This window comes from Leptodactylus fuscus, chromosome 2, assembly GCF_031893055.1.
Source record: "Leptodactylus fuscus isolate aLepFus1 chromosome 2, aLepFus1.hap2, whole genome shotgun sequence".
Lineage (NCBI taxonomy): Eukaryota > Metazoa > Chordata > Amphibia > Anura > Leptodactylidae > Leptodactylus > Leptodactylus fuscus.
Window position 1 is genome coordinate 187,466,970 of NC_134266.1, and position 25,640 is coordinate 187,492,609.

The 25,640-nt window shown below is 42.9% G+C and overlaps 1 protein-coding gene across 1 annotated transcript in view; it reads left to right on the top strand.

Annotated features, from left to right (window-relative positions):
- Nucleotides 1–20,897: 20,897 nt before the first annotated feature.
- The window catches only part of LOC142195523 (protein-lysine methyltransferase METTL21E-like), a 30,760-nt gene continuing 26,017 nt past the window's right edge, over nucleotides 20,898–25,640 (top strand). Inside the window, exon 1 of the mRNA XM_075265375.1 lies at nucleotides 20,898–21,040. The gene's annotated coding sequence lies outside the window, so the exon portion shown is untranslated. The remainder of the gene's footprint in view (nucleotides 21,041–25,640) is intronic.

The window sequence follows — 25,640 nt, forward strand, 5'->3', positions numbered from 1 at the left end:
GTAAGATTTTCTCTGTACAAGGATGCTTTGGCTAGGGTCTGGACGAATGGGATCCTTTCTCATTCATTTTTGGTGCAGAACTGAACAAGACAGGAGTGCCCCTTGTCCTCCTCTGTTGCATGTCCTAGTTTTGGATAATTTAGTGATAGTGTGGCAGATCAACCCCAGTGTGCGTGGTCTCCTAATGGGAAGTCAGCAGGTCAAGGCGGCGCAGTACACTGGTGATCTGCTCCTAGACATCACCCAATCTCAAATTTCAAATCGGTGGTCCTGCTCTTTTATTTGACTGGTGTTATCGTGGCTATGACAAACAATGGATGGCTATCATGGAAGACCTGCTCTCTGCTCCCCTTCCCTGCCCTGGATCCTCTCTCATTATTGTCTTAGACACATCACTCATTCCTTTCTAAGAACTTCCTCTTAATGTGGGACTTGATATGTCATGGTACTGCTTCTGAAGGCCCCTGGCCCCTTGTGCCTGTTGTTCCATAATCCCATGTTTCCCTCAGTCTGTTCTTCTCCTCGCATTTTGGACTGGTTTTACAGGGACGATGTCTGGCTATACACTGTGCTTAGGTCGGGTTCACTTCCCCCTTTGGGTCAGCTGAGGGCATCCAATCGGAGCCTCCATCTGTCCTGGATGGAAAACAATCTGCTCCTTTGCTTCCTCCAAGTTCTCAGCCGCTTGTTCTCTTGGCCGATTCCACCATACTGGAGAAGACTCTATTGCAAACTGAAACTCCTACAAGAGCCATATCCCCTCTGTATGGTATTTTTCTAGGTGAGGCTACCTCTGGGGCTCCCCCATACAGCACATTATGGGAGAGTGACTAGCAAATTCTGATCTTCCAAGCGGACTGGTCCAGATCTCTTCCGTTTACCCTTACGTTACCCTTGCCATGCAGCGCGCAAGAGAAAAATTTCAAAATACTGTTGTCCAAGCGTCCTTAACAGAATATAGCCAGGTGTGTCTGATCGGTGTCGGCACTGTGGTTCAGAGAGAGGTTCCATTCTCCATATCTTGTGGGACTGTGCGAGGATACGATCATTCTGGAAGTTTGTATTAGACAAGTTGGCCGCCTTCTCTCTGATTCCAGGTCAATTCTCCAAGGTAAAGGGCAATCTCCTGGGACGTTTCCCAGCAGTAGTCAGAACTGTCATCACACAAGGCAAATGGAAACTGGACACGGCTGACTCAGCTGAGACCTCCACGTTTGATGCACTCTGGCAGCAGTTGATGTAGTTCCAGGAGTCAGACGACTTTCTCTTTCATTGTCGGAGTTGCAGTACTAACCATATTTTTTTCAGACTCTAAATCGTCCTTTTTTTATTCCCAAAAAATTTAGGAGGAAAATTGGGGCAGGGGGGAGTGTCTTATACTCCAAATATAAGAAGGGGGCAACGGGTCTGGGTCCTAGCGGCCAGTCACTCTGCTGCAGAGCGGTCGCCATAGCGATCAGGTCTCCCGCTGTGATGTACAGCAGAGACCTGTAGCTTATGCCCACGATCAGAGTGCGCTCTGATCGCAGGTAAAACTACCACAAAGGCTGGTAATAAAAAGTGCAAGCAAAGCATCAAAATATCGCAAGGGAAGATCTGCTTCTGTTGTGGTCAGCTTGAAAGCAGGCAGTACTGTAGGCTCAAAGCTGTCAGATATGAGGCAAGTTTGGGTGGTGATGGCAGCCGAAATGGTATTAGCAGTGCTGATGGTGTATTTGTTAGGAGCATCTCTTTTGTTGGAAATTTTCCTATACAGTGCTGGCCAACAAAAGTATCACAAGTGTGCAAAATTTGTAAGGAGAGGACAAGCCATGATCATCCAGCCATAACTGTCCCAATCTTCTGTCCCAATCTGGCCACCAGTCACTATAATGAAACCCTTAAAAATGCATTGGAAGAGGTGGCAGCAACCCTGGCACACGCCACAGACACGATTTCTTCAGCGGTGCTCTAGGTGTGCCGAATGTCTATGGAGAAAATCACGTTCACCTGCAGATTTCCTCCACTTCAAATTTATGCTTAAAACATATAGTTCTGCCCTTTACCTCGCCAAGTAAGACTATTTCACTGCCCTCATCTCTTCTCTCTCCAGCAACCCTAAAAGGCTTTTTGAAACTTTTCACTCCTTACTCACACCCAAGGTGCAGACGCTATTCACAGACCTTAGTGCCGATGACCTGGCCACGTATTTCCATGATAAAATTGATAAGATCCGTCAGGAAATTACTGCCCAAGCCCCAGGTGGCATTGATCCCAACACCTACCATAGCAATGATCCCCTCACCAACTGCACTTCAGACTGTCCATTCTCATTTCTTGAACCTGTTACAGAAGAGGAAGTCTCCCAACTACTTTCTTCATATCACCCTACAACCTGCAGCAGTGACCCCTTCCCCTCACACCTTCTCCTATATCTGTCGCCTGCTGTCACTACTTACCTTACTAAAATATTTAACCTCTCTCTCTCTTCTGGAATCTTCCCATCCTCCTTCAAGCATGCTGTTATAACCCTGCTATTGCAAAAACCCTCCCTGGACCCATCCTGTGCTGCTAACTATCGACCTGTCTCTAACCTCTCCATCTCTAAACTCTTGGAATGCCTGGTCTATTCTCGTTTAATCCGCTATCTCTCTGCTAACTCTCTGCTTGACCTCTTACAATCTGGTTTCCGCGCTCTGCACTCTACTGAAACGGCTCTCACAAAAGTCTCCAATGATCTCCTAATGGCTAAATCCAATGGTAACTTCTCTCTTCTTATTCTTCTGGACCTCTCTGCAGCTTTTGACACTGTTGACCATCAACTCCTCCTCACTATGCTCCGCTCAGTTGGCCTCAATGACACTGCGCTCTCCTGGTTCTCCTCTTATCTCTCAGACCGCACTTTCAGTGTATCATTTGCGGGCTCTGCTTCCTCCCTTCTTTCCCTTGCTGTTGGGGTTCCTCAGGGCTCGGTCCTGGGGTTCCTCAGGGCTCGGTCCTAGGCCCCCTGCTCTTTTCTCTTTACACAGCCCCCATTGGACAAACCATCGCCAGATTTGGCTTCAGGTACCATCTTTATGCTGATGACACCCAATTATACACATCTTCCCATGACATCACCCCTGCACTCATACAGAATACCAGCAACTGTCTCTCTGCTGTCTCAAATATGTCCTCACTCTATCTGAAACTAAATCTCTACAAGACTGAACTACTACTGTTTCCACCATCTAATAGATCTGTCCCCGATATATCCATTGTAGTCTCAGGCCTTACTATAACTCCTAGGTAGCAGGCCCGCTGCCTCGGGGTCATGTTTGACACAGACCTTTCCTTCACCCCTCATGTTGAATCACTTGCACGTTCATGTCACCTCCACCTCAAAAACATCTCCAGAATACGCCCTTTCCTCACCAGAGATACACTAAAGACACTTATTGTCTCTCTGATTCATTCTCGCCTTGACTACTGTAACTCCTTATTAATCGACTTCCCCTCACTAAACTCTCCCCTCAACAATCTATTCTGAATGCAGCGGCCAGGCTCATCTATCAGTCTAGACACTACAGCGATGCCTCTGGTCTGTGCCAGTCGTTACGTTGGCTGCCTATTCATTATAGAATAAAATATAAAGTTATCACTCTCACCCACAAGGCTCTCCATAATGCCGCACCTCCATACATTTCCTCCCTCATCTCTGTCTACCACCCAACCAGTGTTCTCAGCTCACTCAATGACCTAACACTTACATCCTCTATTATCAGAACCTCCCATGCTCGTATACAAGACTTCTCCCGAGCTGCACCACTTCTCTGGAATGCTCTACCCCGGACAATCAGATTAACTCCCAATTTCTACAGTTTCAAACGCAAACTAAAGACGCATCTGTTCAGACAAGCCTATGACAATATCTAACGTAAACCCTTAACCCTCCTCTGTCCCCGCTCCCACATTACCCCACATGATATGATGTCATCTCAGGATAACTTTATAGGTCCAAGCTCCATCCACATGTTACAGGACACGACTGGTGACTGCTCATAAAGTTTTTTATGTTTGTGTAATGACAGTAACCTCTATTACAAAGTGTCTGACCTCTGCATATGCAATGCCGCCCCTGCTACCTCTTGTGTCACCCCCTCTACCTCATAGATTGTAAGCTCTTGCGAGCAGGGCCCTCAGTCCCATTGTGTGAAACGACTTTCTTTGTAATGTATCTTTCTGTCTGTATTTGAACCCTACAAATTGTACAGCGCTGCGGAATATGTTGGCGCTATATAAATAAAATTTATTTATTATTAACTGTAGAAACTAGAGCTTTCCTCCAGCATGTAAAGCAACATCACCTGCTCTCGTGAAAAATTAAAAAACTGGCCAGCAATGTGAGCAAAACTTTTCTGTTCTCTCTTTTCCCATCATCACTCTAGGAGCCAGGCCACTTCAACATGGTCATGTTGGTCAACACCATCCACCTATCCTACTCTTCTCCTACGTTCCATTGTAAGTCATCCATAATCTTCCATAATAGAATACGTGGGCTGTCATCCATTTGTATGTCATTTGAACCTCACCAAGTTGCTGGCGCTGAAATTTCTGGCATTATACTTAGTGGAGTCCATTGTATTTAAGCAACTGATGGTGTATACTTAAAAGCTGTTCATGTATTGAATATGGACCTTACTGCAGAAAGTAGGATGCCACCATCGACCTATTGATCAGCAATTACAGCTAGGGAAAGTATATGTTCCTTAGAGCCTATTGAGTCAATCTAATTCTCTGCAGTGGCGATGATTCACCACCACAATAAGGCCGGGTGCTTATGATACATCTACTGTTTTACAGGTCTGGCTCTAATACCAGGTGCTTATCAAAAACAGCAGCAGGGCAGAGTGTTGCTTCCAGGCACCCTCTTTCCGTTCATATATGTAAGCTGTAGTGTTGTCTTACACCTGATGAGCATGGTTGTGAGAAGTCACTTGCTGTTGCGCATCTAACAGCATATTTTGCGCTTGATGTCTCTGTCAACCACAACTGGGCAATGGATTGTTTGCAATGCATTTGGGGAAGAAAACACGTTCTCCATAAATGGTGCACAGCCAAAAAAATTATATATTTTAGTTTGAAGAAGATGCTGATCATATCCAGACAGTGTATTTCAATTGTTTGTGGCTATGAATGTGCAACACACTTTGCATATGCTGGACTGTCTGTACGAGCAGCATGAAGCAGTCAATAATTATATCATGCATACGACCATAAGCAGGGAGCATGGCTTATTTTGACCAACAAAGTGTGGATTGCCGAATATAATGGAACAGTTCTGTCGACTGGAGCACAATTCTGATGAACATCAGTAAACACATACACACAGCCCAGCCTGAACAACCAGGTTGAGTCGTACCTGGACCTAATTTAAAAAAACATTTTTAAACCTGCAAATTAACCCCAGCTACCTACCATCTGTTTTACCCACAGTCATATATGTGACTGTTGCTTTGCCATGCCTAATGTTGTCTTGTAAGTTAAAAATTTGAAGGGGATTCTGTAGACTCCTCAGCGTGTCATACATGACTTTTCAGGGCAACTGAGGGGTTTTCAAATCAAACCTCTGAGATCCCCCACATATCTCAAAATGGGAGTTCCCAACCCTATCCTACCGGTCGAAGCACCTGCAGTAATAGGAGAGGTGGTTTAACATCAATGACATTAGCTGTATGCAGTGGCGTAACTAGGAATGGCGGGGCCCCGTGGCGAACTTTTGACATGGGGGGGCCCCCCCCTCCGATCAACACCGACGCCGAAGACCTCGACCGACACCCCCCCCCCCTACAAATTCCTGCGTGTTCTATTATCCCCCATAGTGGCCCCTGCACACAGTATTATCCCCCATAGTGGCCTCTGCACACAGTATTATGCCCCATAGTGGCCCCTGCACACAGTATTATCCCCCATAGTGACCCCTACACACAGTATTGTACCCCATAGTGGCCCCTGCACACAGTATTATTATACCTTTGGGTCTTTTCAGACTGCAGAGTATAATAATCAGAGACCCAGGGGAATAAAAACATAAAAAACCACTGTTTCTTACCTGTCCCCGGCTCCTACGCTGTCTTCTCTGCTGCCGTCTTTCTTCTATGATGTCGGACGTCACATGACCCAGGACACAGACCGGGATCATGTGACGTCAGAGACGTCAGGAAGGAGGCCTGGCAGGATCGTGGAGAGGTAAGTAACAGTGTTTTTTATGTTTTCTTACCTCTCCCGGTCCGCCAATCATTATACTCGGGGGTCCGAAAAGACCCCCGAGTATAATGATAGCAGCTGTCACCGGGCCCCTAATGTCCCGGGCCCTGTGGCAGCTGCCTCTGCTGCTATGGCGGTAGTTACGCCACTGGCTGTATGTAATATTTATGTAATGTTTATGTTTTAAGAACCAAAACTAACATTGGTTATTTGCATGTTGTCATGTTTTGCCATGACAACTGCCCATAAATAAATAAATACATTCATGCATTATATTATTAAGGAAATTATGCGATGTTAGTATTACACTGGCCAGGCTGTCCATCAGGTTTATTACTGCATACAGTATATTTAGCTGATTATACTAGATTCTGAGTGAGAAGAGCAGTGTTTACAAAACCAAACAACATTCTTGTAATTTTATGAGATTTTTAACACATGCAGTACACTTGACTGTCAGTATACGTGAAGAGAGCAAAGAAAGCAGCAGATGCTTCTCCTAAATAAATGTCAAATGTCATGGCCCCTGTAAAACAGCGTTTACATTGCACTAATGCCAGGGCCTGAAATAGGAACTTGATATACTGTAGTTAGGGTAAGTTCATACATAGCAGATTTGTTGCAGAAAAATTACGGAAAATCTACAGTAGTTTCTTAAAGGAGTTGCCCGGTTTCAGGCAAGAGACACATTTTTGTTTGTATAATGAAGTTCTACAACTTTCCAATATACTTTCTGTATCAATTCCTCACAATTTTCTAGATCTCTGCTTAGTCATTCATTCTGCTTACTCCCAGTGCACCTGTGTGCTCATCACATGACCATGGACTGTATATCACATGACCATGGACTGATTTTTATCCACTGGGAGTAGAATAGATGACAGCAAGCAGAGATCTAGAAAACCATGAGGAACTGATACAGAAAATATATTGTACAACTTTTCATTATGCAAATGATAATATTTGTCTCAATACTTGTCTGACATTGGACAACTCCTTTTAAGATTTTTCTAGTTTAGAATGTCCAGTTAGGGAAGAACCAGGGGTGAATCTACCCTTTTCGCCGCCCAAGGCAAACTACAGAAAGCCACCCCACCCCCACCCCGGGAGGAGAGGGCGAAGCGAACGGGCGTGGCCGAGCGAAGGAGGCATGGCCGAGTGAAGGGGGCGGTGCTTAGCGCCGTTCGCAGGAAGAGAACAGGCACGGAGATGACCTGCTCTCTGCCTGAGCGTGAGGGGAGGCTGCTGGAGCAGTGCTGCTCCAGTGGCCTCCCCAAACCACCGCTCGGTGCTAAGCCAGTCCAGGACAGCTTGTCCTGGACTGGCTTAGGTGATCAAAAATGCCGCCCTCCCTGAGGCCCTGGTATAGCGCCGCCTGAAGCGCTCGCTTCAGGTCGCGTCATGGGAGGTGCGGCGCTGGGAAGAACAATTAATCACAAAATAACCAAAATCAAAAGTCTGCTCAATTACCTGACACGTACTTGCTCAACAACTATTTTGAGTTATTTTGCATCTATGCCATTCTGTCTCGGGCTCCCATTGGTTAAGAGATCTGTTACCGATGTATATCAATGAGGAGCTCTGATATGCCCATTCAGTATATACTGTGCATATCACTGCACTAACTATGGTGTGGATATATACTTAGGACATGTGCAGAATATTCCATAGAATAGGACTGGGCTATCTAGAAATAACCAAAACCAAAATTCATTAGCCTGGTGGGGCATTTAAAAAGTGGGTTTTTTCTATGATTGTTCAATAATAATTTATTTTTTTATCCAGTTATTCTTTTTGGTGGTGGTATTATTATTATTATTATTTATTTATTTTATTTTAATTTTTAAAGGACACATTACTTTATTATTTATCCCGTGTGTTACATCCACTTGACATGCAGATGTGCACAAGAACAATATGGCATGGGCTCAGCCTGTGCCATTTCCAGTGGGCTTGTCAGCTTAATATGGTGCAGCATATTGGAACTAGAGGCTCATACTGGCTTTTGCCTGCTAGCAGTGTTCAAAGGATAAAATGGTTTCAGAGCTTGAGTCTAACTGCATACATGATCAGATCACTAACCTATCCAACACCCACCCCTTGGAACAGTGAGTGACAGGCTGCTGTTTATGCATTTACACAATGGCCTAGCTACTGGCAGAACAGATGTGTAGCTATAATTTGCTGCCCTTAAAGGGGTTGTCCACGATTTAGGACTTTATGGTCTATCCTTAAGATAGATGATAAATATCTGATCAGCGGTGACCACTATACATGGCACAGAGCCAATTACTTCCGACTCTGTGCTGTGTATCGGTGTCGCTGTACAGTTGATCGGTATGGGGGCGGGCTGTCAGTCACTATCAATCAGATATGTATGACCGATCCCCCATAAAAATTAATTATATGGTGCTGTCCAGGTTTTTGGCTTTTAACATATTTTAAATTAACATTTATTAACTTGATCAAACACTCAGCATGCTTTATTTCAGAAATATACCACATAGGAAACCTAATCTCTTCAGCAGGTATCTTAAAGGGGTATTCCCACGTCGCATACTCACCTGTCTTCGCTGCTGGAAAATCTTCTTTCTTCCTGCTTTGTTGCGTCATTGGTGGGTGGGGTTATATATGCAAAGCCAGCGGCTTTCTATGCCACTGGCTCTGCGTGCGTGCTCCCGATGCAGCATTGTGAAGACCAGTCAGTTCCCCAGCCTTCACAATGTCAATACAGACCCAGCATCCGCTGTAATAGTGTTAGGATCACATCTTCCATCTTGTATTCTGTCAGCCATTTTGTAAGCATTTTCTGTTCTAAGCTTCATAAGGATGTCTGTTTAGAGTCTAAGAGACCCCTTTAGGGGATAAGGCGTGTGGAATGTTAATGGTTGGGTTATAACTCCTTATCTATTTGTGGTCATCTTTGAGAGTGGGTGTAGAAACCGGTTCAAATAACCTGTTTGGTCGTTAGCCCCAAGGCCAGAGCGGACCAGCATGTGATCATTATCTCTCTTTCTGTGATATACATCTAGAACTAGTGTATGATGTTGGCTTACACATAAATATCTTAGATTCTTTTTCATGTCATGAGAAAGGTCATCCCAGGTTGGAGTGTAATAATGATATGCAGACCTTATCCAATAGTCATGTGCCACAGCTTATGTCATTAGAATAGTCCAACCTGCTTTTGTCTGTATAAATATTGACTCCTGTAACAATAAATCAGAACTCTTGATACACAGCCATCTTGTGTCATTAATCAGTTCTCCAGGCTTAAAAGAAGATGGCTGCAGTCCATCTAGGCCTGTTAATTAATTATTTAATTTGGAGCTCTGCAACATACTATGAGGACTCTTTAATGTCCCCGACAAATTGGCTTCCAACGTGCGGCTTGAGAAATAAGGAGACGGTTTGCTGATCCCCCGGACGACCAGTGATTACAGAAGTTCCTGGAACCACAGATCCAAAGTCAGCGCTGCAGGTAAGAACTTTTATCTTACCAATCTGATCTGTGTTTCTAAGGACTTTTTGTCTTCCTGTCCGAGTGTGAGGTAAACACATATGTTCCTTATATAGATATCTCAAGCTTTTTGCAAAGAACCTAAGAGCAGTATGTTGTATGGGTGTTGCTAGATAGAAACTTGGGCTGAAATTGTTCTGCTGACTTGTTGTGGTTGTGCATTCATTGTAGTCATTTGTGTTCTGTGGAAAGTAAGTAGTCACGTGACAAAGGGACATAGTGATCCCTAAAAACCCTCCATCTGACCTTAATTAGTCACTTTTGATTTAGATACAGTAGTATCTTGGAAAAAAGGGCAGGAAAAAGGCAGAGGGACCTTAAAAGTCACTTTTGATTTAGATACAGTATATATAGTGTGCTATATCTTGGAAAAAAAGGACAGAAGGGAAGGAGGAAATCCTCTAAACTGATCTTGAAAGTCTCCATTAAATAGGAATTTGGGGCAGGAAGAGACAGTGTGTAGTAGGAAAGCACGCGGAACAAAATGGGAGGAGTGCGGAGTCAGCCAGTATGGAAATCAGCTCAAGAGATAGTAGAAGAGAGAGAGTAGAGCCGTGGTGAACAGCTGTAGCAAATTGTTGAAGTTGTTTAGTATTTCTACAATATAAAGTATAAGAATCTTGATTCATGTTCTCAGACTTGACAAAGTCAGGATGTTGTTGTACTGGACTTCTGAATAGTAGTCATTGGCAAGGAACTGACTCCATCCATAGAGGCTGGGTTCAGGATCAAAAATTAAGTAAAATGTTGAAAAGTTGGACGCAGGTAAGCAGGGAAATAGAAAGGGAGGGGTATAGAAATAAGGAACATGAGGGAGTCATGTATTATGCCCCCCCTGAGAAAAACCCATCTCCCTATGGGCAAAACTCTGCACCATCTGCTCCAGGTAATCCTGGTCAGGAAAGAGCCTGTAAACCAAAATGGCGGCATAGTGAAGCCCCTGCCTTATTACAAGCTGCCAAGGGCCTTGAGTTAGATCACAGGTCTGAGAAGGAGAAAAAGGTATTGCTTGCCTTCAATAATAAAAACTCTGGCCAGAGAACTCACAACAGACAAGGAGGCAAACAAAAACACAATTACAAGTGTCATCACTGTGGGAAGCCAGGCCATTTTATAAAAGACTGTAGATCTTTAAAAGCTAGAAACCCCCCAGCTCAGGGCACTGACCAATGTGCCAACACCCCTCAATGAGGAGTTGGCAACCCTGTACCAGTCCTCCCTGCAAAAACATCAGAAGAAGGTGTGGCAATAATACATAAAACAAAGGGGAGGTATTGGGGGAAGAAATCCCCTTCTTAGTGGATACAGGGGCTGCCATTTCTGTTGTTAAAGGATGCCACATACCTTATGAGCTGATAAAACTGATAAATCTCAATCTTGTGTTGGATTAGGAGGAAAAAGAATCATTTTAAAATAAACAGTGCCACTCAATGTGAAACTTAGAGGGCAAAATGTCACCAAATTGCTTGTTAGTGACGATGTGCCAACATCTCTTATTGGTACTGAGGTATTAACGGTGCTTGGTGCAAATATAAAATTTGATCCTAGTGGGGAGGTACAAGTGGAAACATCAGCTTTTACCATTGATGAATTTTCTATGCTGGCTGTCTCATTGTCTGAGTCATTTCCTGTTTCTGTACTAACTAAGGAGGAATCCACCCAGCTTTCCCAGGTACCAGATAAATTCACAATGAGTGTCAGGCCCCTCCCCCACCTCCTATTGTCCTCTGTATATCTACAGCAGAGGTATCATGTTATACAGGTTTGGTAGGAGTCAGCAAGAAGGGGGAAGGGGAGACAGCAGGTGGCTAAGTTGTCAGCTATAAGTGAGATTGTAACATTGTAACACCATTGGTATAATGTATGGAGAATTATGAATATATGGTTTAATAATTTGTAACTGTATAGGGTAAGGTGGTCATATAGATGGTATGTCAAAAGAAAAGAAAAAGATATTAATATGTAATGTTGGTATCAGTATTGGCTGTTTAAATCATATTAAATGTCTTTAGATTTGGCATAAATTTTAGATAATCATTATTATGTTTATTTTCCAGTGACGAGAAGACGAAGCCATCTAATGACATGTTTTGTTTATTTTTCCTCAATATTCAGCTGTGCAGGAATTATAACTAACCCTGTGATTATTTGTAGGAAAAGAAGACAATAAGTGATATATCACTGTACAAAATATATGAAAATTTGACAAGTTCTTTATGATTCAATGGATGTGTGTGTGTCTGGAGCTCCAGTGTGAAGTTTGCATGTATATGGAAATGAATGGGCCCATATGTGTTACATGTACATGCTCTGTTTGTTCATGTTTATATTGTTACATTTTTAGTCTCCACAGGGAGCAGATGAAGAAATTGAATGCTGATAGTCCCACAGAGGGTGGTGACAAGTAGATATGAGTTCCTTTCCATCGTTGAAAATATATATATATGTACAGTATATATGTCTTCTGGTGAATATGAGATGTACTTGATATACCATGTACATGTACTAGGTAATCAGTGTTTATTGGTTATGAGTTTATACTATAAACCCATGAATGTTAACAATCGGGAATTATTTTGTGAAAAAGTTTTATCTAATACTTGTAAAATGTTATCGATCATTTCTATTCAGATTGATCCTTCTGATATGGGATTAGGCACCATAAAGGGGTAGGCAATGCATGTGAGCTATCTTAATATGTACACGCAGGTAAAGATAAATCATAGTTTTACAAAACAAAAGTGGTATTTCTGCGGCATTGTTTGCTACAAGGTGATAGACATCTGACTAAGTAGATTAGAAGTCACTCGGATATCTGCTCTGTAATGTGTTTTTGTGTATAAATTCTTGTTATGACGGGGGAGATAGATTGATCCCTTAAAGTTTTTGCCTTCTCTGCTGATATATTTTGAGAATTTAATGAATTAGTTGTAATTCTGGAATAATTAGAAGTTGTAGAGAATTGAATTTACTTAGGATTGTATAAATAAGATTGAATACAGGTTTGGCAAGTTTTAGCCAGCCAGCGGCTTACAATGGCTGTACCCTTAGACTACAGTGTCTTAATTAGGTCTTAATTAGGTCTCAAAAGTTCTATTATATATCTGCTGAGGGCAAATAGTGTATTGTACTGCCCTGTATAGCTTAAAAGTGAGACACTGGAAATCTAATTAGAGAAAGGTAGTGATAGCAAAAACCACCAGTGTATGAAAAAGATTAGACAAATGTTTTATGGGAGATTAAGTGAATATTATTGTGATATGTTGATAATTTTAATTTTTATTCTTTGTGCCACAGATAGACAGACATGAACCTGCTGTGTTTCCTCTACCAGAACGGTTGTAAGGCCAGTAAAGACAAGCTGCAATTTTGTAAGCAAAAAGGAGGTTGTTTTTTTTTAGGTCATTGTCTGAGCAAAAGTACCAAACATCTTTCAAATGAACAGACCATAGTGGTGAGAGAGCTGCAGGTGCCAACCCCCCCCATGCTCAGTTACATACCTTTTTGGCCATGGATCAGATAAACTGTGAATGGGCTTGTAAAAACCTGTTTGACAAGGGCTTGCCTGACAGATCAGAAACCCTTTCAAATCTATGTCACTGAGGTGGAGGGACAGGCTACTGCAGTCCTGAGGCATATTATAGTACACATTTGAATACTGTTGCAAGGGGAACGCCCTCTTGTGCAAGGGTTGTACTCTCCGTACAGGCCCTGCTTGAGACAAGCTCAGACATTGTCCTAGACCACCCCCTGGTGGTATACAAACCACATGACATCTATGCAATCCTCACACAGATAGACAGATGTCATATTTCTTTGGCAAGATAGAGCAACATGGAATTTGCTCTACATCCTCCTCAAACATCTCATTTCAGCGTTATTTGACTTTTGAATCCTGCAACTCTTATACCAGTAGGAGTTCATGATTCAAAGGGGGGAGTAGATAATGAGATATTTAGTAGATGAGATATTTTTAAACTCCCTCTCAGAAGAGGCGGCTTCAGTCATGTCACTGATGCCCCATTGGAGAATCCTGACTATGAGATGTTTGTGGACGTTCCAGGTACCTAACAGAAAAAGGCAAATTTGAATACAGGGTATGCTGTAGTCATTATACATGACACCATAGTATAAGAAGCCCTTCCACCACACATGTCAGTATAAGAGGCTAGCCTTATAGAAGCCTGATAGCACAGTACACTGACTCCAGGTATGCGTTTGGCATTGCACATGGTTATGGTCCAATATGGAGGTCCAGGAACTTCCTGATGGCACAGGGCAAACCAATTAAGAAAGGAAACTTAGTAAGTCAGTTGATGGAGGCCACATTGCTCCGTAAGCAGTTGGCAATTGTGAAAGTCAGAGCTCACACAAAGGGAAGAGACCCTGAGAGTATTGGAAATTAGAAGGCTGATTGAGCAGCGGTGCTACTACCATGGAAGGGTCTCAACCAGGTGAGAAAAATAGCAGACCCAAAGGGGCTGTACTCTAAGGTGACTGGTGAGGAAATTGAGAAATGGACAAAGGCTGGTGCCAGAGAATGTGAACGGAATGTGAAAATGGGGGATAGATACCCCCAAATGGCTGGTTTGGCCCACGGTAAGGTGCATGCCTCTTGAAATGCCATGGAGTCATTAGTGGGTAAACTATAGTTTGCCTCAGGGTTTGGAAGGGCTGCAGGGAATCACGTAAAAGCATGTCACATAGGTGCTATACACAATCCAGGGCAGGTAGTTAAGACACATCGCATGCACACCAAAACCCCTGTATCCATTATATATAATTGCCTGAATCTGAACGTACAAATGTGTTGGTCTGTGTATTTGTTCTCAGGTTGGATCAGCCGAGCAACGACACAGGTAACTGCCAAGAAATTGATATCTGAGCTTGTGTGTAGATTGAGGATACCTGAGATGATAGAGTCTGATAGAGGGACACATTTCACAGGTGAAATAATGAATAAAATAATGTATGTATTTCGGATTGAGCAGAGTTCATACAAAGTGAAAAGTTTCTTTGAGTAGAAGTAGCCATGTGTGACCCGGTGAGCGGAGGATGGGTGACTGTAGGATTTAGTATCACTACTGACAGATATATATGTGAGCCTGCATGGCATGTTGTAAATGAAAAGTGTCTTTGAGCCAGGCCCAGAGCCCTTGTACCTGCTCCAGGGATTGCAGGATAACTATATGCTATAACTATAGTAACTACTAAAGGTGATACGGTATAAGTACGTGCTTGTGTGTATAGTGATTTCTCTTCAGGATGGCCTGGGGCATATCTGGTGAAAAAAGCCATCACAAGTGGGCTGCAGGTAGACGGCTATTGAAAGATGTAGAGTGTCACTTGTATTTGTATCTTCTGTAAGGTATCTTCCTGATAGAAGAATTGGTTTTAGCCCATAGCAAACTTTCTTTGGGTCAGACCCTAGGTTAGAGTTGTATTATGGTGTACTGACTGACTATGTGATGTCTTGGCAAAAACATCTGACTAATGTATAGTTTTGAGTTTTCTCCTCCCTCTCAGATTTTAAGTTAAGTGGATGGGACCTATTCATTTGAACCAAGAGATTGATGACACGTGAGAAATCCTCTTGAACCAAGATTTGATGATTCGCTCCAAGTGCTGCTAACTACTAATACTTCTATGAAACTTGACGGAAAGCCTAATTGTATCCATGCTTCACATTACAAAGAAGTCTCTACACACAGCGATGAAGATTCTCCTGATGTTACTGTTATAGATTATTCTGGCGATAAGCCTGCATAGAACATTTGACGATGAGTGGGAGAATACGTTTTTTTTCTTTAAACATCATATGATCTTGAACGAAGATCTGAATGTGTCAGACTGTAGGATATGTCCTCATAGCCCCATATTAGCCTCAGTCATGTTATATAGCTGTTTTCATAACACAACAGGAAGTAATGATACATAGTATACGCAAGTGAATGTATAATCTTATGTTTATGTGTTTGAAAAATACAAAGCAGACTGAAAATAACAGGCCAGAACTATGATTGAGATTAATTTGGAATACAGGAACATATGAGGGGAATCTGGAAAGGTCCAGCAGTAGATGTTAAGTCACTGAAGTACCTAAATATGAATTCCTGTATCCAATTATCTCAAAATGGGGGAACTGTTAGGATCACATCTTCCATCTTGTATTGTCAGCCATTTTGTAAGCATTTTCTGTTCTAAGCTTCATAAGGATGTCTGTTTAGAGTCTAAGAGACCCCTTTAGGGGATAAGGCGTGTGGAATGTTAATGGTTGGGTTATAACTCCTTATCTATTTGTGGTCATCTTTGAGAGTGGGTGTAGAAACCGGTTCAAATAACCTGTTCGGTCGTTAGCCCCAAGGCCAGAGCGGACCAGCATGTGATCATTATCTCTCTTTCTGTGATATACATCTAGAACTAGTGTATGATGTTGGCTTACACATAAATATCTTAGATTCTTTTTCATGTCATGAGAAAGGTCATCCCAGGTTGGAGTGTAATAATGATATGCAGACCTTATCCAATAGTCATGTGCCACAGCTTATGTCATTAGAATAGTCCAACCTGCTTTTGTCTGTATAAATATTGACTCCTGTAACAATAAATCAGAACTCTTGATACACAGCCATCTTGTGTCATTAATCAGTTCTCCAGGCTTAAAAGAAGATGGCTGCAGTCCATCTAGGCCTGTTAATTAATTATTTAATTTGGAGCTCTGCAACATACTATGAGGACTCTTTAATGTCCCCGACAATAGAAAGGCAGATGCCGGGGGGTTAGATGCCGGCACATCGCTACGCTCCTGCCCTGCATGAAGACAGCAGCGGCAGGAGCAATGCTGCTATTCCACTCCACCACCCCCCCCCCCTTCCCCCGGAATAGCAGCATCACTCCTGCCGCTGCTGTCTTCATGCAGGGCAGGAACGTAGCGATGTGCCGGCGTCTAACCCTCCGCGGCATCCGCCTCTCTATTACAGCTAATAAAATAGAGAGTCACAGGCACGCTCCCGAGAACTTAGCCCCTCAGCCCTCCCCCTCACAGCAGGCAGCTACATCACTGGATTTTTGACCAGATAAGTCAAGGGCTGTGTCAACAATGAATTGAACAAAGTAAGATAGTGGACAAACAAAGCAGTTTTGCTGACGCAGTGTATTTAGGAAAAGTCTTACATCCACATTAACAAGCAGTATAGATAGGATCCTTGTGATGGGACAACCCCTTTAACTGTCTTTTTGCTCTACGTACAAAGAGACCTGCAAGAATTGCTAAATCTTCAATACGTCAATGTGACGTCATTAGAAATTTAATGACAAAGCTGTAACTTTTGTGACATTATAACAATATAATATAGCAGAACACCCCTTATGAACAAAGAGCGCTGTGGTGACATCATCAGATATAGCACAGGCGAGTTGTAAAGACACGTTCTTTTCTAACATTAGCCATACTGAACATGGCATAGGAAAGGCTTATGTCAGAAGACAGTTTGGCTTCTAGGAAGAAGCTAATATAGCAATGCTTTTTCCCCACTGTCTTTATATAGAGCACTTAAAAGCAAGGAATACTCTGTACATATCCATTTCAGAAATGCAGAGATGACAGTGCACATATACTTCTAGGAAATGTACAGAGGTTAGAAATGCTTTGGGCTACCAAACTGCTGCTGTACAGAGAAGTTTCTACTTTTGTTTGATGGTAACATGCCGACTCCTCACTGATGGTCCGTCTGACATTCAATATACTTCTTCGGTTGACCTGCTCACCAAGCTGTTTGACCTCTACTTGCTGTCTCGTGGCTTTCTCCCACTGATGCATGGATTCCATACATTGCTTCAGTCTTCTAGTCATTACTGCCCTGCCAGCTATAATGATAATTACTGTTGATACAGCATTAGACTATTTTAGCTGTATATTATATTCTGCTCTGTCAGAGGATGTCTAGTCATCATTCTGATTTCTGAAGCTGACGTGCTCTTGGGTTATGCAGTGCAGCAAGAATACCAACTTGTGTTTTTATAGTGTTGCAGAACAAAGACACATATGCTTTGTATGGTGTTTTATCAGACAAAAGGCCTCCTAAACTGCTTAATCCATCTTCTCCTCCTCCTACTATCTACTCACTGTAGACTTCTGAAAAATCCAAAAACAGGCTGTCCGCTCACAGAGAGATCCCATTACAGCTGCCCACAGAAGTCAGTTGCAGAGATACTGAACTAGCGGCCTGCAGTAGCCTGGACCTGTAGATCAGCACTTTCCATTATAAGTCGCAGTTTCATGCTGACATCAGTGGAAGAGAAAGGGGGGATGAAAACCACTGCAACCAGTTCTATCAATAGTTTGAGGCGTGAGGACTTATTCACACATTTGGATTTTGCGGAAAGGTGATATTGTCATGTGATGTGTCAATAGGTGTGCGTTCTATGAATATCACGGATATCACACGTGCAAAATGTGGATGTTGGCTGTATTCACACCTGCACATTTTGTGAATGCAGGATGTCTGTGAGAATCGTGTTTATTTGAAGTTCATGTGCTGTTCGTGGTTGTTCCATTTTTCACATTTTAAAGGATTTTTAATTTTAACATTTTCTGCAGTTTCCAATATCTCTGGGTACGTGAAAAATGGCTAACACAGATTCCATCCTTTTTTTTTAAATTTTTTTTATTTTTTTTAAACAGACCCATAGAATTGAACAGATTTTTTTGTAAGGACGGGTTCACATCTGCGCCTGGTCTCCGCTTTGTGGGTTTCTGTCTTCTGCCAACAGGAAACGGAAACCTGGCAGTCAGTGTCCACCCGTGAGCGTTTCCTGGTCTCCGTGGCGAAACACTTTTTCCTTTTAACTGGACACTAAGTCCTGCATGTCCAACTTTGTGTCCGGTTAAAAAAAACAGTCTCGCCGCGGAGACCATAAGATGCTCACAGGTGCTAACGGGTGGACACTTTGCAAACCCATTCAAATGAATGGGTTTGAAAACTGACTGCCAGTTTCCGTCTCCTGTGCAGTTTCTTGGGCAGAAGAAAGAAACCTGAAAGCGGAGACTGGGCGCAGGTGTAAATCCGCCCTGAAAAGGAGAGGTCAAGGATCTTGGGTTCCTGTTACTACAGGCACAGACAGACTACCACAGAGTCAGCGGTACACTCATATTGTGCCTGTCTGTGGCGCTCTGAGGATACTGCACTGTGAATATTTTATAAGTAACACTTTAAAACTTTTCATTTAAAATATGTATAGCGGTCGGGAAACCAGGCTTTCCCCGACCGCTGTCATAGTGGTACCAGGCCCTGGCCATCTCCAGCTAGCCGCGGGCCCTGCACCTCACCGGGCCCAGTCGCACTCACTGCAACCACGATCATTACGCCCTTTGGTTTTTACTTGCCAATGGATCAATTATCTCCTTTAATTAGAGCTTGGTCATGATTCATCAGACCTGCCCACTGCTGTCCATGGCTGTACTTTATTCTATCACCACAATTTCCATTAAAATAAGTAAAATAGGTAAGTGAAACATTGTGGTGTAGCATTTCACATACTGTACATGTGTATTATAATGGGTCAAGTGCAGTGGCGTAACTACCGTAGAGGCAGTGGAGGCGGCTGCCACAGGGCCCGGGCCATTAGGGGGCCTGGTGACGGCCACTACGTTTTTTGTTTTTTGTAATAGGCCATTACGGGCCCTATTCACTTGCCGATCCTGGCTGGGCTGGGATCGGCAAGTGACACCGCGGGCCCCACAAACACTATCATTATACTCGGGGGTCTTTGCAGACCCCGGAGAATAATGATCGGTGGACTGGGAGAGGTAAGGGAACCTAAAAAATACTGTTACTTACCTCTCCACGATCCTGCCAGGCCTCCGTCATTCGTGTCTGACGTCTCTGACGTCACATGACCCGGGCCTGCTTCCCGGGTCATGTGACGTCCGACGTCATTAAAGCAGGACAAGAGCGGCGGCCGACAGCCTAGGAGCCGGGGGACAAGTAAGCAACTGTTTCTGTTTTTTTAATGTTTTTATTTCCCCGGGTTTCCGATTATTATACTCTGTGGTCTGAAAAGACCCCAGAGTATAATAATTGTTTATGGGTGTCCACAGTGGGACATAATACTGTGTGCAGGGGACACTATTGGGGATAATACTGTGTGCAGGGGCCACTATGGGGGATAATACTTTGTGCAGGGGACATTATTGGGGATAATACTGTGTGTGCAGGGGACACTATTGGGTATATTACTGTGTGCAGGGGCCACTATTTGGGATAATACTGTGTGCAGGGACCACTATGGGGGATAATACTGTGTGCAGGGGCCACTATGGGGGAATAATACTGTGTGCAGGGGACACTATGGGGAATAATACTGTGTGGAGGGGCCACTATGGGGGATAATACTGTGTGCAGGGGACACTATTGGGGTTAATACTGTGTGCAGGGGACACTAAGGGACATAATATTGTGTGCAGGAGCCACTAAGGGACATAATACTGCGTGCAGGGGCCACTAAGGGACATAATACTGCGTGCGGGGGCCACTAATGGACATAATACTGTGTGCAGGGGCCAATAATGGACATAATATTGTGTGCAGGGCTTACTAAGGGACATAATAGAGTGCGGAGGAGGGGGTCGGTCGAGGTCTTTGGCGTCGGTTTGGGGGGGGGGGGGGCCCATGTCAAAAGTTCGCCACGGGCCCCGCCATTCCTAGTTATGCCACTGGTCAAGTGTACAGAGTGCGCTCAGGAGTTGAAGTGACTCCATATGTGGAAGGTGCCAACTGTTTCAAAACAGAAACACACCCTGGATATTAGAACTCGTCCTGATCCTGAATAAAGTGACTATAGCATCTGAGCAGAGCAGTGAGTGGAGGTCATGGCCGCCATAGGGGCACAATGAAGGGACCACAAGCCCACTCTTTTGATGCTTTAAACAGGCAAGTCCCTTAGTGATTTTTAAAATAAGGACAGAAAAGTAAATTTTTCAAAAATAATAAATACTTTCAAATGTGCATATAAACTGCAGCCGAGGACATACAATAAGTCAGGCAGTGCAGTTTGTCTTCAGTGCTGCCTTCCACAGGAATGTGGTGATAGGACGTTCCAGCTTGTGTTCTAACTGCAGCTGTCAGGATTCATTAAGCCTCCTTATAGGGACAGCACATCATGGTGACACTAGCTGTGTGTAACTTACTCTAGGAATACTGTTTCCCTGTCTCTGGAGAGAATATCTTATGCCAACATCCAAGTGGTCTCCACCACCAAGGAATGCAGGGGTCACTCTTGTTTGCCAAGTGCAAGGTAATGTCATTGTATTACTTTCAGAAGTTCTGTTCTTGTCCATGTAGAAGTTCTTTAGTGGATTACATGACAAGTAGGAATTGTTCTTCTCAATCTTTTACTAAACGGCATATAATAGATAGTATATTAGATTTCAAAGCCATTCACACTTGCTGATCAGTGTCTAGTTCATTGTCAGGACACATATAATCTTCATATGTGGTGGTCTGGGGGGTTTTGGAGGTTTATTTGAACACTGTTTATTCTGTTTATATGGTGTGGGTGTATTGGAAATGTGTTATGCACATATTTTAATGGTACAGACACGTGATGAGTAATATCTAAAATTATAAAACTTTTTTACCCATTTGTATTGTTTTCTTTTGTCTGTGGTAAGTGTAAGTGCATGGCAGTGTTAGTTGCATACATAGTATTATTATGTAAGTGACTTTGTATGTTGAGTATAAGTTCACTTCTTACTGGGAAAATGGATATTCTTATATGCCGTCCAATTCTTATTAAGAAAACTGATAGCTCCATGACAGCAGTGCTGCCTGCAAGTAGATATAAATAATCTTTTTGCATGTCAGCTTACACAAATACATCTCTGAAGGGGACGTACTTGACCACAATGTGAATTGCATAACAGTAATTAATTGAAAATACATTGTACTATCAAAGTAGTCTGCTGGAGTACTGCTGCTCAGTTCAAGTGAAATGGGAGTTGAGCACCAACAGCACAACATGGCCATCAGACAGTGTACAGAACGATCTGCTTCCACAACACAACTTCTAGAAAGACAGGTTATTTTGATATTCTCAATATAGACAGAATAATAGAAATAGAAAACAGCAAAAGACAGTGGAACGCAATTGGAATTAAGATAGACGCAACTATTATATCCTAACAATAGAGCACATCCTGAGAACAAAAACTATTGTGAATGATTAGTGAATCCTCTCCATTTAATAGTGATGTCAGAATAAACAGCTCAGTATGGAGCCTGGTTATCATTACCTTGTTCATCAATAGTGCTGGCATGAACAATGAGGTCCAGCATGACACTGGACTGTGGTTTTTAACGCCTTTCCTGACATCCGCTGTGCTAGCATGGCGGATGTCTTTAAAGATGGCTTCTGCTCAGGAGCCAGCTGGCCACCATAACCATTGGGTGTCTGCTGTTTTATACAGAAAACACCCTACGCTAATGCCTGTGATTGGTGCTCACACCGATTGCGGAAATAAACCCCTCTGGTTAACCCCTCCAAGGCTGGCATCCCATTGATATGACAGCTGGGAACCTTGTTAAGGCTCCCAGGCCAGTCTGTAATGATTTTCTATTGCAGGCTACTCTATGTAGCCTGCAATAGAAATGAAGTTTTTGTGCAGTGCATTGCAGTGGATTAGGATTGTAATGCATTGCGTTAGTGATTGGATCCCCTGGGATTCAAGACCTCTAGGGGGTTTAATAAATGCATTAAAAAATTTAAAAAGTAAAAAAAAATAAAAAAAAAAATTAAACATTCAAATCCCCACCCCCTTTTCCCTAGAACACATAAAGTATTTAAACACTGTGAAACAATTACACATTAGGTATCCCTGTGTCTGCAAACACCCAGTCTATAAATCTATAAAATATTTTTCCCATATGGTAAACTCCATAGTGGGAAGAAATCAAAAGCACCACAAGACCATTTTTTCACTGTTTTGCCTCTGATAAAAATTTGAATAAAAAGCAATCAAAGCAAAAGCAATTCCCCAAAATGGTATAACTAAAAATTACACCTAGTCCCACAAAAAAGACACCCTATGCATCCTTATACACAGAAGTGTAAAAAAGTTAGGGGTGTCAGAATATGGCGACTTAGAAAAAAAAAATTGGGGCCAGTTTTGTATTTTTGTAAAGAGGTTAAAATGTAAATACAACTATATAAATTTGGTATCCTCAGAATCGTACCGAAACATAGACTATAGGTGACATGTCACTTCGGTTGCATAGTGAATGCCGTAAAAATGAAGCCCGTAAGAAAGTCACACGCTTTTTCTTCAAATCTACTCCATTCTGAATTTTTTTCCCATCTTCCTAGTACATTGTACAGAATAATTAATGGTAGCTTCATGACGAAAAATTTGTCCCGCAAACATTAAGACCTCATTTGGCTCTGAAAATGGAAAAATATGAACGTTGCGGGGGTTTGGAAGGGGGGCAGTGTCAAAAACTAAAATTGAAAAATGCCCGCGGCAGAAAGGGGTTAAGTATCAGCGAGTCATATTTTTATCCTATTTGTATTCCTCTGATGAACACAAAAATGCAAATAATTTCAGGAAAACACATAGGTTGATTTTTGTTTTTGGAAAAACTATTATTTGATGATCTAGGGTGTACAGGTTTTACCAACTGTATATATTTTTTACTTGGATTGTGTCCTGGAAAGCTGTAGGATGCATGTCTATTTGACCTACAGTATGGTAAGGCTAAGGATATGGTCAGAATTAGTTACCCATACTATTTAGCCTTGCACGCACCTCACCATCCAAGTGTCTCACTATAACTACTATTGACTCTTACTATAACTACTATTGCTGAAATCAAGTGTCAGGATTTGAACCTGTGTCCCAGTGCTTTGTTCTATGTCTCCTTGTTTGCTGAGCTAGTCAGCTGGTTGTATCGTTGTTTGCTGTACTATTGTGTTGAACCTACTCCTGAGACTCTGACACTTCCTGCATTGTGTTAGTATTAGAGATGAGCGAACATTAAAATGTCCGAGGTTCAAAATCCGATTGGAACAGCCGCACAATGTTCGACTGTTCGAATGGATTTCAAACTCATTATAGTCTATGGGGGGAAATGCTCGTTTCAGGGGTACGCTAAATTCGATAAAATTATACTTACTAAGTTCACGAGTGACGGTCAGGCTGGATTCTCCTTGAAGTCTTCTCCCGACGCAGCATCTCCGCGTCTTCTTCTGGCTGGAATTCATTCTGCCTAGGCATCGGGGCCTAGGCAGAGCCGACTGCGCATGCGAGGTCATGCACGGACATGCGCAGTCGGCTCTGCCTGGCCCGAAGCCTGAGCAGAGCCGACTGTGCATGCGAGGGCATGCATGTGCAGTCAGCTCTGCCTAGGCAGAGTGAATTCCAGCCGGAAGACGCTGCGGGGACGCTGCACGGAGAAGACTTCTAAAGGTAAGAGAAGAACCAGCGTTGATTGGCAGAATGTATAGCATTCTGCCAATCAACGCTGGTTCTGCATCGAACCTTAAACTTCGAACAGCTAGTAGTGTTCGATCGAGTACCAGTACTTCGAATACCGTAGTATTTAATCGAACACCTACTCGATCGAACACTACTCGCTCATCTCTAGTTAGTATTGTGTTCAGTTAACTGAATATAGGCTGGACACCTAGGAGATCTCCTTGCTTGAGATCTTCTTTCAGTTACTTGGAACTTTACCTTTGCTGGCCGCAAGCTCTGTTGCTTCACTTCAGCTCCTGATATACGACAGACTATTACGTATCTGCTTCTGGACTACAACTACAGCCCCCCCCCTCGGGCTATCCGTGTGCTGTCTCCAGCCTCCTCTGCCTTACCTGACTACTGGACTCCTGCCCCCGTACCACCAGTAACGTGACAGGATACTAACACCTAAGAATGGAATCCATTGGGATAGAAGCTTGGGAGGTCTGCTTCAAAAAGAAGAGGCTGCCTTGGGTGCAATGTATGTGGAGGTCCAAGATATGAAACACCAATGGGAATCTTTGATAACCGCCTTGAAACCCTGACCAGAAAGACAGGAGCTTTGCAAAAAGCAAGATATTCATTCTTCAGATCGAGTTGCCTCACAATTTGGCCTGAAGACACTCCCTGCGGATGTGAAGGCCACCTCAGGTTCTGACCCAAAAAACTACGTGTGAACTTACCCTTAAGGACTTCATTGACGAGAACTTGAAAAAAGGGTTTATTCGGCCATGCTCTTCTCCTGCAGGGGCTCCTATATTCTTTAAGAAATCGGACGGTTTAATACGGCCAATGGTAGATTACAGAGAACTTAATAAGATTACAGTGAAAGAAGTTATCCATTGCCTCTAATTCCCAAACTGTTGGAGAAAGTCCAAAGAGCAACGATCTTTACCAAATTAGACCTATGGGGTGCTTACAATTTAGTCCGGATAAGGCCAGGTGACGAATGGGAAAACCGCATTTCGTACCTGATATGGACACTTTGAAAGTCTGGTAATGCCATTCGGGCTCTGCAATGCTACGGCTACCTTCCAACACTTAGCAAATGATATATTCAGAGATTTACTAGATCAATTCATGGTAATTTATCTAGATGATATACTAATTTTCTCTGGATCTCTAGAAGAACATCAGGAGCATGTAAGACGTATATTAAAACGATTGCCGGAAAACCGACTTTACATCAAATTAGAAAAATGTAAGTTCCATCGGGAAGAGATTCAATTCCTAGGATACATCATCTCTTCTCAGGGAATGCGTATGGTTCCCAGAAAGATCCAAGCAGTTATTTATTGGCCGACTCCCAGGACTGTAAAAGAAGTGCAAAGATTCATTGGCTTCTCTGATTGTTACAGACGCTTTGTGAAAAATTTCTCAGAA